The following is an 11,489-nucleotide window of genomic DNA, read 5'->3' as shown; positions in this document are numbered from 1 at the left end:
TTTTTTTTATCAGCGAGCAAAAGTTGCGAACTTTATCGTCGATTTTCTCTACTAAATCCTTTCAGCAAAAATATGTCAATATTGCGAAATGATCAAGTATGACACATAGAATGGATCTGCTATTCCCGTTTAAATAAAAAAAAAATCAATCATCAGGCTGGCGAAGGTTAACAATGCTGTGCTAACGACGCCATTGAAGCTAACTTAGCAACTTAGCAACGGGACCTCACAGAGCTATGCTAAAAACATTAGCTCTCCACCTACGCCAGCCAGCCCTCATCTACTCATCAACACCCGCGTTAAGAACAAGACGCCGAGATGAGCGGTCGCACCCTCTTTCGCTCCCGATCGGGAATCCAAACAACTGCTCGGATTATCCCACACTTCCTCCTTTTTCTACTGTGGATTACGGATTTATATTTTAAACCTCCTCGGATACTCTACCCTCTTGAAAATGAGAGTCGAGAACGCGAAATGGACATACACAGTGACTTTTATCTCCACGACAATATATCGGCGAAGCACCTTGGCTTCGGAGCTAACGTGTTAGCATCGTGCTTGTCTGCACATCGAGGCAGAAGAAACATGCCCCTGACTGGAAGGATAGACAGAAAGTCAATAATACTACTATTACTTCTACTATCAGGAGACACTGAACTCAACCCTGGGCCTGCAACAACACGGTTAATGTTGTCCCGACTGGCGAAGACTAGCAATGCTACTGCTAGCGTCGCCATCGAAGCTAACTCGGCTACCGGCTCGTCTCAGCTCAAGCTCACCTGTGCTCCTGCGGTCGGCGGCTCGGCGGAGGACTTCGCCCCGTTCATCGACACGGTCGGAGGCTCGGCGGCGGCGGTGGAGGACGACCCAGTCATCAGAGAAGGCAGCGACTCAGCGGCGGTGAACGACGCGGCGGCTGCGGTGGACGGCGACCCAGACATCGGTGATTGCGGGGAACTGCACGAGATGGCGGGGGTCCACGCGACCTCTCCCCGGTCCCGGACGGCCGAGGACGCGCCATACACAGGATTTAGAGGCGCCTTTACACAAACATTTTCGTTATTCTCTTTCTCTTTGTCTTCAAAAAAGCCCGCCAAAAGGAAACCCAACCCATCCCCCAGCAACCCTACCTGGCCTCCTCCTCCCTCTCCCTCCCCCTTCACCTGGAGGACGATCAATATGCCTCTCTCTCCTCTCTCTCCTTGCTCTTCAACTGCAACAGCAATAATAACCAACAATTTTTCTGGTCAGTACCACAACACAGCGGACTCTGATGCTCTTTTTGGTTCCAGTGGACTACACATCATCCACCTTAATGTGAACAGCCTCTCTGGAGCCAAACTCGACCAAATCAGAGAAATGTTCCTCAACACGAAGGTAAAAATCTTGTGTTTCTCTGAAACCAAATTTGATCAAAGTATTTCTGATTCAGAGATAGAAATACAAAACTTTTCGGTTATCAGAAAGGATAGGAATAAACACGGTGGGGGCGTTTGTATGTATATTCACCAGGATATTAAATACATAACTCGCACTGATCTTAACCACAATAACCTGGAATCTGTGTGGGCGGAAATCAAATTTAAAAATGCTAAGCCGGTACTAATAGGGACTGTTTATAGACCCCCTAATCAGAGTGATTTCTATGGGGCTTTGGAAGAATGCTTGGCGGGGACAGACAACATGGAGAAAATTATAACTGGGGATCTGAACACAGATATTCAACGCAAAGATGCGCCTGTCTTCAGATCCTTCAGCAAGTTTTGTAATCTCCACGGTCTTTCCCAGCTAATAGCGCTACCCACAAGGGTGTGTGATTCCACCCAATCAACCATAGATCTCATTCTCACTTCAGACCGGCCTAAAATAAAAAATAGTGGGGTCATGATCTGTGGTCTTAGCGACCACTATCTAACCTTCTGCACCCGTAAAATAGCTAAACCTAAAGCCAATGGCCACATAACAGCCCAATCCAGATCCCTCAAAAAATACTCCAATGACAATTTCAATTTAAAATTAGATGAGTGGGACTGGTCCCCTGTGCTCGCGAGCAACCTGGTCGATGTCGCTTGGGATCGCTTCAAAACGGCGTTCCTAAAGATACTAAATGACATGGCTCCCGTGAAAACAGTCAGGATCAAAGCCCGCTCGGAACCATGGATGAATCCGGACCTATTAGCTGCCATAAAAGACAGAGACAGGAAATACTCTGAATACCAAAAATGTAAAACAGAAGTAGATAAACAACCCAATAATATCAACCTCAAATTACTCCTTTCAACTCTCAAAAAGCAATGCAATAAATTAAGAAATAAGTCAACCAACCTGACTAAATCCTTAAAAAAAAATTACATTAACGACAAAATAGAGGAAAACACGAATAAGCCACGTGAGCTCTGGAAAATTCTCAACAACCAGCTTCCTGGTTGCAGCCAGAAACTTAAAACAAGACTCACCAACATCAGCATCAAGGAGGGTGACTCCCTCATTACAGACAAAATGGAGGCAGCTAGCAGACTTAACGCCTTTTTCACCAGCATAGCTGCAACTCTTGTCAACAAGCTGTCCCGCCACTCTGGTCGCTTTGGTGTAGAACACATTAAAGCCTTCTACAGAAAGCTAGGAGTATCCAACAATGATTTCAAATTAGAAATGGTCACAGCTGATGAGGTGTTTAAAAAATTGAGCGCGCTCCACCCTAACAAGGCCACCGGTCTTGATAATATTCCCTCCAGATTCCTCAGGGACTCTGCCTCCATCATTGCCCCGATCATCACGCACATAATAAACCTATCAATTACACAAGGCCAAGTACCAAAAGATTTTAAGATAGCAAGAGTAACTCCCCTCTTTAAAAAAGGAAGCAAATTGGAACCTGGCAACTACCGACCTGTTTCTATTCTCAGCTCCATTTCGAAAGTAATGGAGAAAATAGTTTATGAACAGGTCGATAGTTACCTTGCCACTAATAAACTCATGTACAAATTCCAATCCGGCTTCAGAACTAACCACTCCACTGACACATGCCTTCTCTATCTGACCGACCACATCAAACATGAGGTGGACGCGGGCAAATACTGCGGCATGGTCATGCTGGACCTTCAGAAGGCCTTTGACACCGTTAACCACGCTATACTGTTGGATAAGCTCAGAGCAATCGGATTTAACAAAACCTCTTGGAGCTGGATGCAGTCTTACTTGGAGGGGAGGGAGCAGGTGGTAGAGGTGAACGGCACCGTGTCCCCCCCCTCTCGGTGAACTGTGGAGTCCCCCAAGGCAGTATATTGGGACCTTTACTGTTCCTAATATACATAAACGACATGTCATCGGCATGTGACTGTGAATTGTTTTTGTTTGCGGATGACTCTGCCCTGCTGGTATCCGGCAAGGACAAGTCACAGGTGGAGAAAATCCTCAGTGCTGAGCTCTGTAGAATTTGCACCTGGCTCGCTGACAACAAGCTATCCATCCACTTGGGTAAAACAGAATCCATCCTGTTTGGGTCCCACATCAAACTTAAGAGAGTCAATCACTTCACCATAAAAGTAGGTGACAGTGTCATCACCAGGAAAGATGAGGTCACCTACCTAGGTTCCATTCTAGAGGCTAACCTTTCCTGTGATAAAATGGCAACCAAGGTAATCAAAAAGGTTAACCAACGAACGAGATTTCTCTACAGAATTTCCTCTCTGGTCAACAAAAGCACCTTGAGGATTCTGGCGGGAACTCTCGTTCAACCCTTTTTCGATTACGCATGCACCTCCTGGTACCCTAGCACCTCCAAAACCCTCAAATCTAAACTCCAAACATCTCAGAACAAGCTAGTCAGGTTACTTCTAGACCTCCACCCCAGATCCCACCTCACTCCTACCCACTTCTCTAAAGTGGGCTGGCTCAAGGTGGAGGACAGAGTTAAACAACTTGCACTGAGCCTAGTCTATAAAATCCGCTACACCTCCCTGATACCGAAGTACATGTCAAACTACTTCCTTAACATAAATGACCGCCATAACCACAACACCAGGGGGTGCTCCACTAACCACGTTAAACCCAGATTCCGAACTAACAAAGGTCTTAACTCATTCTCTTTCTATGCCACATCAATGTGGAATGCGCTCCCAACAGGTATAAAAGAAAGGGCATCTCTATCCTCCTTCAAAACCGCTATAAAAGTTCACCTCCAGGCAGCTACAACCCTAAACTAACACCCTCCCCGGATTGCTAATAATCAAATGTAAACAATCAAATGCAGATTCTTTTTCTTATGCCTTCTGATCTCTCTCTCTCTCTCTCTCTCTCTCTCTCTCTCTCTCTATGTCCACTACTTGATTCTACGGGGTACCATAACTTCCGTTACTCGGACTCCGTCACGCGCATACGTCATCATACCGCGACGTTTCAGCCGGATATTTCCCGGGAAGTTTTAAATGTCACTTTATAAGTTAACCCGGCCGTATTGGCATGTGTTGCAATGTTAAGATTTCATCATTGATATATAAACTATCAGACTGCGTGGTCGCTAGTAGTGGCTTTCAGTAGGCCTTTAAATTACAATTTTATGGATTTTTAAATGATTTTAATGGCATTTTTATTCATGAAATGCCATTCTAGTTTCACGGTGTCTGCGCCACTTCCCGCAGACACGCTGCTTATTTTGACTCCGTCCTGAAGCGGACGCCGTTTGCCTCATTAACCGATTAACCAGACGTGCGAAAGATGCAACGGGCGGCGTTTAGATCAGGGCGAGCGCTGCGTCACCTTCCCGGTGAGTGTGATTGCGCCGGACGTGCTAACTAGTGGCGCTGCCAACCACCGCAGGGGCAGCGGAGGCGACGTGCGAGCTGAGCCGCTTGGTCTGCGTCGCAGAAGAGTGGCGGGCATAACCTTTGTGCTGGACTTTCCTGCGTGTAACACAACGGACGTGTGTGTGTGTATCCCCCCCCCCCCCCCCCCACTGGGCAGTAACACACACACACACAATGTAACGATTTGCAGCCACGGGAGAGCTGGGCATTACATGCACCGCTTGTTGCTGCGGCAGAACAAATAAAGTCGCTCGGGATATCACATCAATACAGGGAAAACGATGAAAAGCTTCATTTACCTTCTTTTCGGTGGCGTCCAAAAGCCATTGTGCTTCCCAGCCAACATAATGGAAGCATCCCAAGGTTCAGTGGTCGACCTTGACCACTCGTTCACCCGCCATTACATGTGAGCACCAACGAGCGGCGTATGTACAGTGCTTGTTCATGTCGGCGTGAAGGCCATGTGTTCAGCATACTTATTCTTAGTCCTATTCACAGCGACAATAGCCACCGCATTAAAGGGGACTTTTGATGAATTTGGTCTTCTCTGACTTATAAAATGTTAGAATGTTAGATACTCGTGTTAAAGCGTCACATCATGCTTTCTGGTGTTCGCTTGCACCACTGTTAATTTTGTATTAAAGGCCTACTGAAATGATTTTTTTTTATTTAAACGGGGATAGCAGATCTATTCTATGTGTCATACTTGATCATTTCGCGATATTGCCATATTTTTGCTGAAAGGATTTAGTATAGAACAACGACGATAAAGATTGCAACTTTTGCTATGTGATAAAAAAAAAGGCTTGCACCTACCGGAAGTAGCGTGACGTAGTCAGTTGAACATATACGCAAAGTTCCCTATTGTTTACAATGATGGCCGCATGAAGTGAGAGAGATTCGGACCGAGAAAGCGACAATTTCCCCATCAATTTGAGCGAGGATGAAAGATTTGTGGATGAGTAAAGTGCAAGTGAAGGACTAGTGGGGAGTGGAAGCTATTCAGATAGGGAAGATGCTGTGAGAGCCGGGGGTGACCTGATATTCAGCTGGGAATGACTACAACAGTAAATAAACACAAGACATATATATACTCTATTAGCCACAACACAACCAGGCTTATATTTAATATGCCACAAATTAATCCTGCATAAAAACACCTGCGTGTTTGTTATGCTAGCTCCTAGCTCCTATGCTAGCTCCTAGCTCCATAGGACACGCCAATACAATTCAAACACCTGATCAACACACACAATCACTCAGCCCAAAAGACCGTTCACCTAACCCAAGGTTCATAAAGCTTATATATTTAAAAAAAGTTACGTACATACGCAAAAAAAAAGTTGCGCACATACGGTCAAGCGATCAAATGTTTAGAAGCCAAAGCTGCATACTCACAGTAGCACGTCTGCGTCTTTGTCATCCAAATCAAAGTAATCCTGGTAAGAGTCTGTGTTGTCCCAGTTCTCTACAGGCGTCTGTGTATCGAAGTCAAAAGTCCTCCTGGTTAGAGTCTCTGTTATCCGAGTTCTTCCATCTTGACTGCATCTTTCGGGAATGTAAACAAAGACGCGCCGGCTGTGTACTGTTGTGGCTGACTACGTTCGAAAAATACGTCCGTTTCGCACCGACAACTTTCTTCTTTGCTTGCTCAGCTTCTTTCTCCATAATGCAATGAACATAATTGCAACAGATTCACCAACACAGATGTCCAGAATACTGTGGAATTATGAAATGAAAACAGAACTTTTTCGTATTGGCTTCAATGTGGAAGGCATACCCGTGTTCCCCGGGCTACGTCACGCGCATACGTCATCCTCAGAGGCGTTTCGAACCGGAAGTTTAGCGGCAAATTTAAAATGTCACTTTATAAGTTAACCCGGCCGTATTGGCATGTGTTGCAATGTTAAGATTTCATCATTGATATATAAACTATCAGACTGCGTGGTCGGTAGTAGTGGCTTTCAGTAGGCCTTTAAGGCCCGTTTCCACCAAAAGTTTGGGTTCTTGGAACCTATAAATCCCTATGTGCTCCTCTAAAAGTGTGTTTTGTGTTTCCACCGCATTTCACAGTTCAGTGTAGTTTACACAAATTAGGCTGATGACGTATGGAGGAGGGGTTTACCGTATTACCGTATTTTTACGACTATAAGGCGCACTTAAAATTCTTTCATTTTCTCAAAACAACAGTGCGCCTTAAAACCCGGCCTAATGTACGGAATAATTTTGGTTGTGCTTACCGACTTTGAAGCTTTTTTTATTTGGTACATGGTAAAATGATAAGTGTGACCAGTAGATGGCAGTCATACATAAGAGATACGTGTAGATTGCAATATAATGGCAGTCACACATAAGAGATACATGTAGACTACAATATGATGGCAGTCACACACAAGTGATATGTGTAGACTGCAATTTAATGGCAGTCACACAAGAGATACATGTAGACTGCAATGTGATGGCAGTCACACATAAGACATATGTGTAGACTGCAATATAATGGCAGTCACACAGAAGAGATACGTGTAGACTGCAATATGATGGCAGTCACACAGAAGAGATATGTGTAGACTGCAATATGATGGCAGTCACACATAAGAGATACGTGTAGACTGCAATGTGATGGCAGTCACACATAAGAGATATGTGTAGACTGCAATATAATGGCAGTCACACAGAAGAGATACGTGTAGACTGCAATATGATGGCAGTCACACAGAAGAGATATGTGTAGACTGCAATATGATGGCAGTCACACATAAGAGATACGTGTAGACTGCAATGTGATGGCAGTCACACATAAGAGATATGTGTAGACTGCAATATAATGGCAGTCACACAGAAGAGATATGTGTAGACTGCAATATGATGGCAGTCACACAGAAGAGATATGTGTAGACTGCAATGTGATGGCAGTCACACATAAGAGATATGTGTAGACTGCAATGTGATGGCAGTCACACATAAGAGATACGTGTAGACTGCAATATGATGGCAGTCACACATAAGAGATACGTGTAGACTGCAATGTGATGGCAGTCACACATAAGAGATACGTGTAGACTGCAATATGATGGCAGTCACACATAAGAGATACGTGTAGACTGCAATGTGATGGCAGTCACACATAAGAGATACGTGTAGACTGCAATGTGATGGCAGTCACACATAAGAGATACGTGTAGACTGCAATATGATGGCAGTCACACATAAGAGATACGTGTAGACTGCAATATGATGGCAGTCACACATAAGAGATACGTGTAAACTGCAATGTGATGGCACTCACACATAAGAGATATGTGTAGACTGCAATATAATGGCAGTCACACAGAAGAGATACGTGTAGACTGCAATATGATGGCAGTCACACAGAAGAGATATGTGTAGACTGCAATATGATGGCAGTCACACATAAGAGATACGTGTAGACTGCAATGTGATGGCAGTCACACATAAGAGATATGTGTAGACTGCAATATGATGGCAGTCACACATAAGAGATACGTGTAGACTGCAATGTGATGGCAGTCACACATAAGAGATATGTGTAGACTGCAATGTGATGGCAGTCACACATAAGAGATACGTGTAGACTGCAATATGATGGCAGTCACACATAAGAGATACGTGTAGACTGCAATGTGATGGCAGTCACACATAAGAGATACGTGTAGACTGCAATGTGATGGCAGTCACACATAAGAGATACGTGTAGACTGCAATGTGATGGCAGTCACACATAAGAGATACGTGTAGACTGCAATATGATGGCAGTCACACATAAGAGATACGTGTAGACTGCAATATAATGGCAGTCACACATAAGAGATACGTGTAGACTGCAATATAATGGCAGTCACACACAAGAGATACGTGTAGACTGCAATGTGATGGCAGTCACACATAAGAAATACGTGTAGACTGCAATATGATGGCAGTCACACATAAGAGATACGTGTAGACTGCAATATAATGGCAGTCACACATAAGAGATACGTGTAGACTGCAATATAATGGCAGTCACACACAAGAGATACGTGTAGACTGCAATGTGATGGCAGTCACACATAAGAGATACGTGTAGACAGCAGTATGATGGCAGTCACACAGAAGAGATAAGTGTAGACTGCAATATAATGGCAGTCACACATAAGAGATACGTGTAGACTGCAATGTGATGGCAGTCACACATAAGAGATACGTGTAGACTGCAATATAATGGCAGTCACACATAAGAGATACGTGTAGACTGCAATGTGATGGCAGTCACACAGAAGAGATACGTGTAGACTGCAATATAATGGCAGTCACACATAAGAGATACGTGTAGACTGCAATATAATGGCAGTCACACAGAAGAGATACGTGTAGACTGCAATATGACTCAAGTAAACAACAAAAAATGTTTTATATGTTCCATTGAAAGTATAGAACATTACACACGGCGCTCAAAAATCTATCAAAATGTTTTAGTACGACTTTGGTAAGCTATGAAGCTGCACCGCTTGATGGATTGTACTGTGCTTCAACCACTCTAATGGGTGTAATTTAAATTTTTGTTTATGCTGTCTGGATGTTTTTCTTAATATCCACAATGTTCAGTGAGCAAGTTGTGTTATGTGTGACCATGTGTTGACCTTTGTAAGTAGTATATTTTTTTTATAGATTTTTTTTCCACCCTGACTAGGGAATGTTGTTTGGATTGTGTTATGTAAGTAAATGCTGTGTTTTTATTTCAAAGTACTTTAAAGCAGTGGTCCCCAACCTTTTTGGAGCTGCGGACTGGGGGGAGGGGGTTAGGGGGGGGGTATGGTATTTATTTTTATTTTTTTTTGTCATAAAGAAATACAATCATGTGTGCTTACGGAGTGCATCCCTGCAGACTGTATTGATCTATATTGATATATAATGTATATATTGTGTTTTTTATGTTGATTTAATAAAAAATAAAAAATAAATATATATATATATATAAATATATATATATATACATATATTAGAGATGCCGATATATGCTTTAAAATGTAATATCGGAAATTATCGGTATCGTTTTTTTTTTTATTATCGGTATCGTTTTTTAAATTTTTAATTTTTAATTAAATCAACATAAAAAACACAAGATACACTTACAATTACTCAATTACATTCATTCACATAAAAGGGTTGTTTCTTCAATCCATCCATCCATTTTCTACCGCTTATTCCCTTTGGGGTCGCGGGGGGCGCTGGAGCCTATCTCAGCTACATTCGGGCGGAAGGCGGTGTACACCCTGGACAAGTCGCCAACTCATCACAGGGCCAACACAGATAGACAGACAACATTCACACTCACATTCACACACTAGGGCCAATTTTGTTGTTTTAGTGTTGCCAATCAGCCTATCCCCAGGTGCATGTCTTTGGAGGTGGGAGGAGCCTATCCCCAGGTGCATGTCTTTGGAGGTGGGAGGAAGCCGGAGTACCCGGAGGGAACCCACACAGTCACGGGGAGAACATGCAAACTCCACATAGAAAGATCCCGAGCCCGGGATTGAACCCAAGACTACTCAGGACCTTCGTATTGTGAGGCAGATGCACTAACCCCTCTTCCACCGTGCTGCCCGGGTTGTTTCTTTCTCTTATTAATATTCTGGTTCCTACATTATATATCAATATATATCAATACAGTCTGCAAGGGATACAGTCCGTAAGCACACATGATTGTGCGTGCTGCTGCTCCACTAATAGTACTAACCTTTAACAGTTAATTTGACTCATTTTCATTTATTACTAGTTTCTATGTAACTGTTTTTATATTGTTTTACTTTCTTTTTTATTCAAGAAAATGTTTTTAATGTATTTATCTTATTTTATTTTATAAATTTTTTTAAAAAGGACCTTATCTTCCCCATACCTGGTTGTCCAAATTAGCCATAATAATGTGTTAATTCCATGACTGTATATATCGGTATCGGTTGATATCGGTATCGGTAATTAAGAGTTGGACAACATCGGAATATCGGATATCTGCAAAAAGCCATTATCGGACATCCCTAATACATATGTATATATTTTGTTATAAATGTATTTCTTGTGCGGCCCGGTACCAATCGGTCCACGGACCGGTACCGGAGTTTTGAGCTAATTTACCCATATTGTCCACAAGATGGCAGCAGATATGTTGTATTCAGAGACCTGCAATGAGCTGGCGACTTCTCCAGGGTGTACTCTTTTTTTACTACCGTATTTTTCGGAGTATAAGTCGCTCCGGAGTATAAGTCGCACCGGCTGAAAATGCATAATAAAGAAGGAAAAAAACATATATAAGTCGCACTGGAGTATATTTAAAGTCCTACTGAAAGCCACTACTAGCGACCACGCAGTCTGATAGTTTATATATCAATGATGAAATCTTAACATTGCAACACATGCCAATACGGCCGGGTTAACTTATAAAGTGACATTTAGATAGATAGATAGATAGATAGATAGATAGATAGATAGATAGATAGATAGATAGATAGATAGATAGATAGATAGATAGATAGATAGATAGATAGATAGATAGATAGATAGATAGATAGATAGATAGTACTTTATTGATTCCTTCAGGAGAGTTCCCTCAGGAAAATTTAATTTTTTTAAATTTTTTTACATTTTTTATTTTATTTTTTTAAACTTCCCGGGAAATATCCGGCTGAA

The sequence above is a fragment of the Entelurus aequoreus genome, linkage group LG12 (assembly GCF_033978785.1).
Source record: "Entelurus aequoreus isolate RoL-2023_Sb linkage group LG12, RoL_Eaeq_v1.1, whole genome shotgun sequence".
Lineage (NCBI taxonomy): Eukaryota > Metazoa > Chordata > Actinopteri > Syngnathiformes > Syngnathidae > Entelurus > Entelurus aequoreus.
This window is presented reverse-complemented; position numbering follows the sequence as displayed.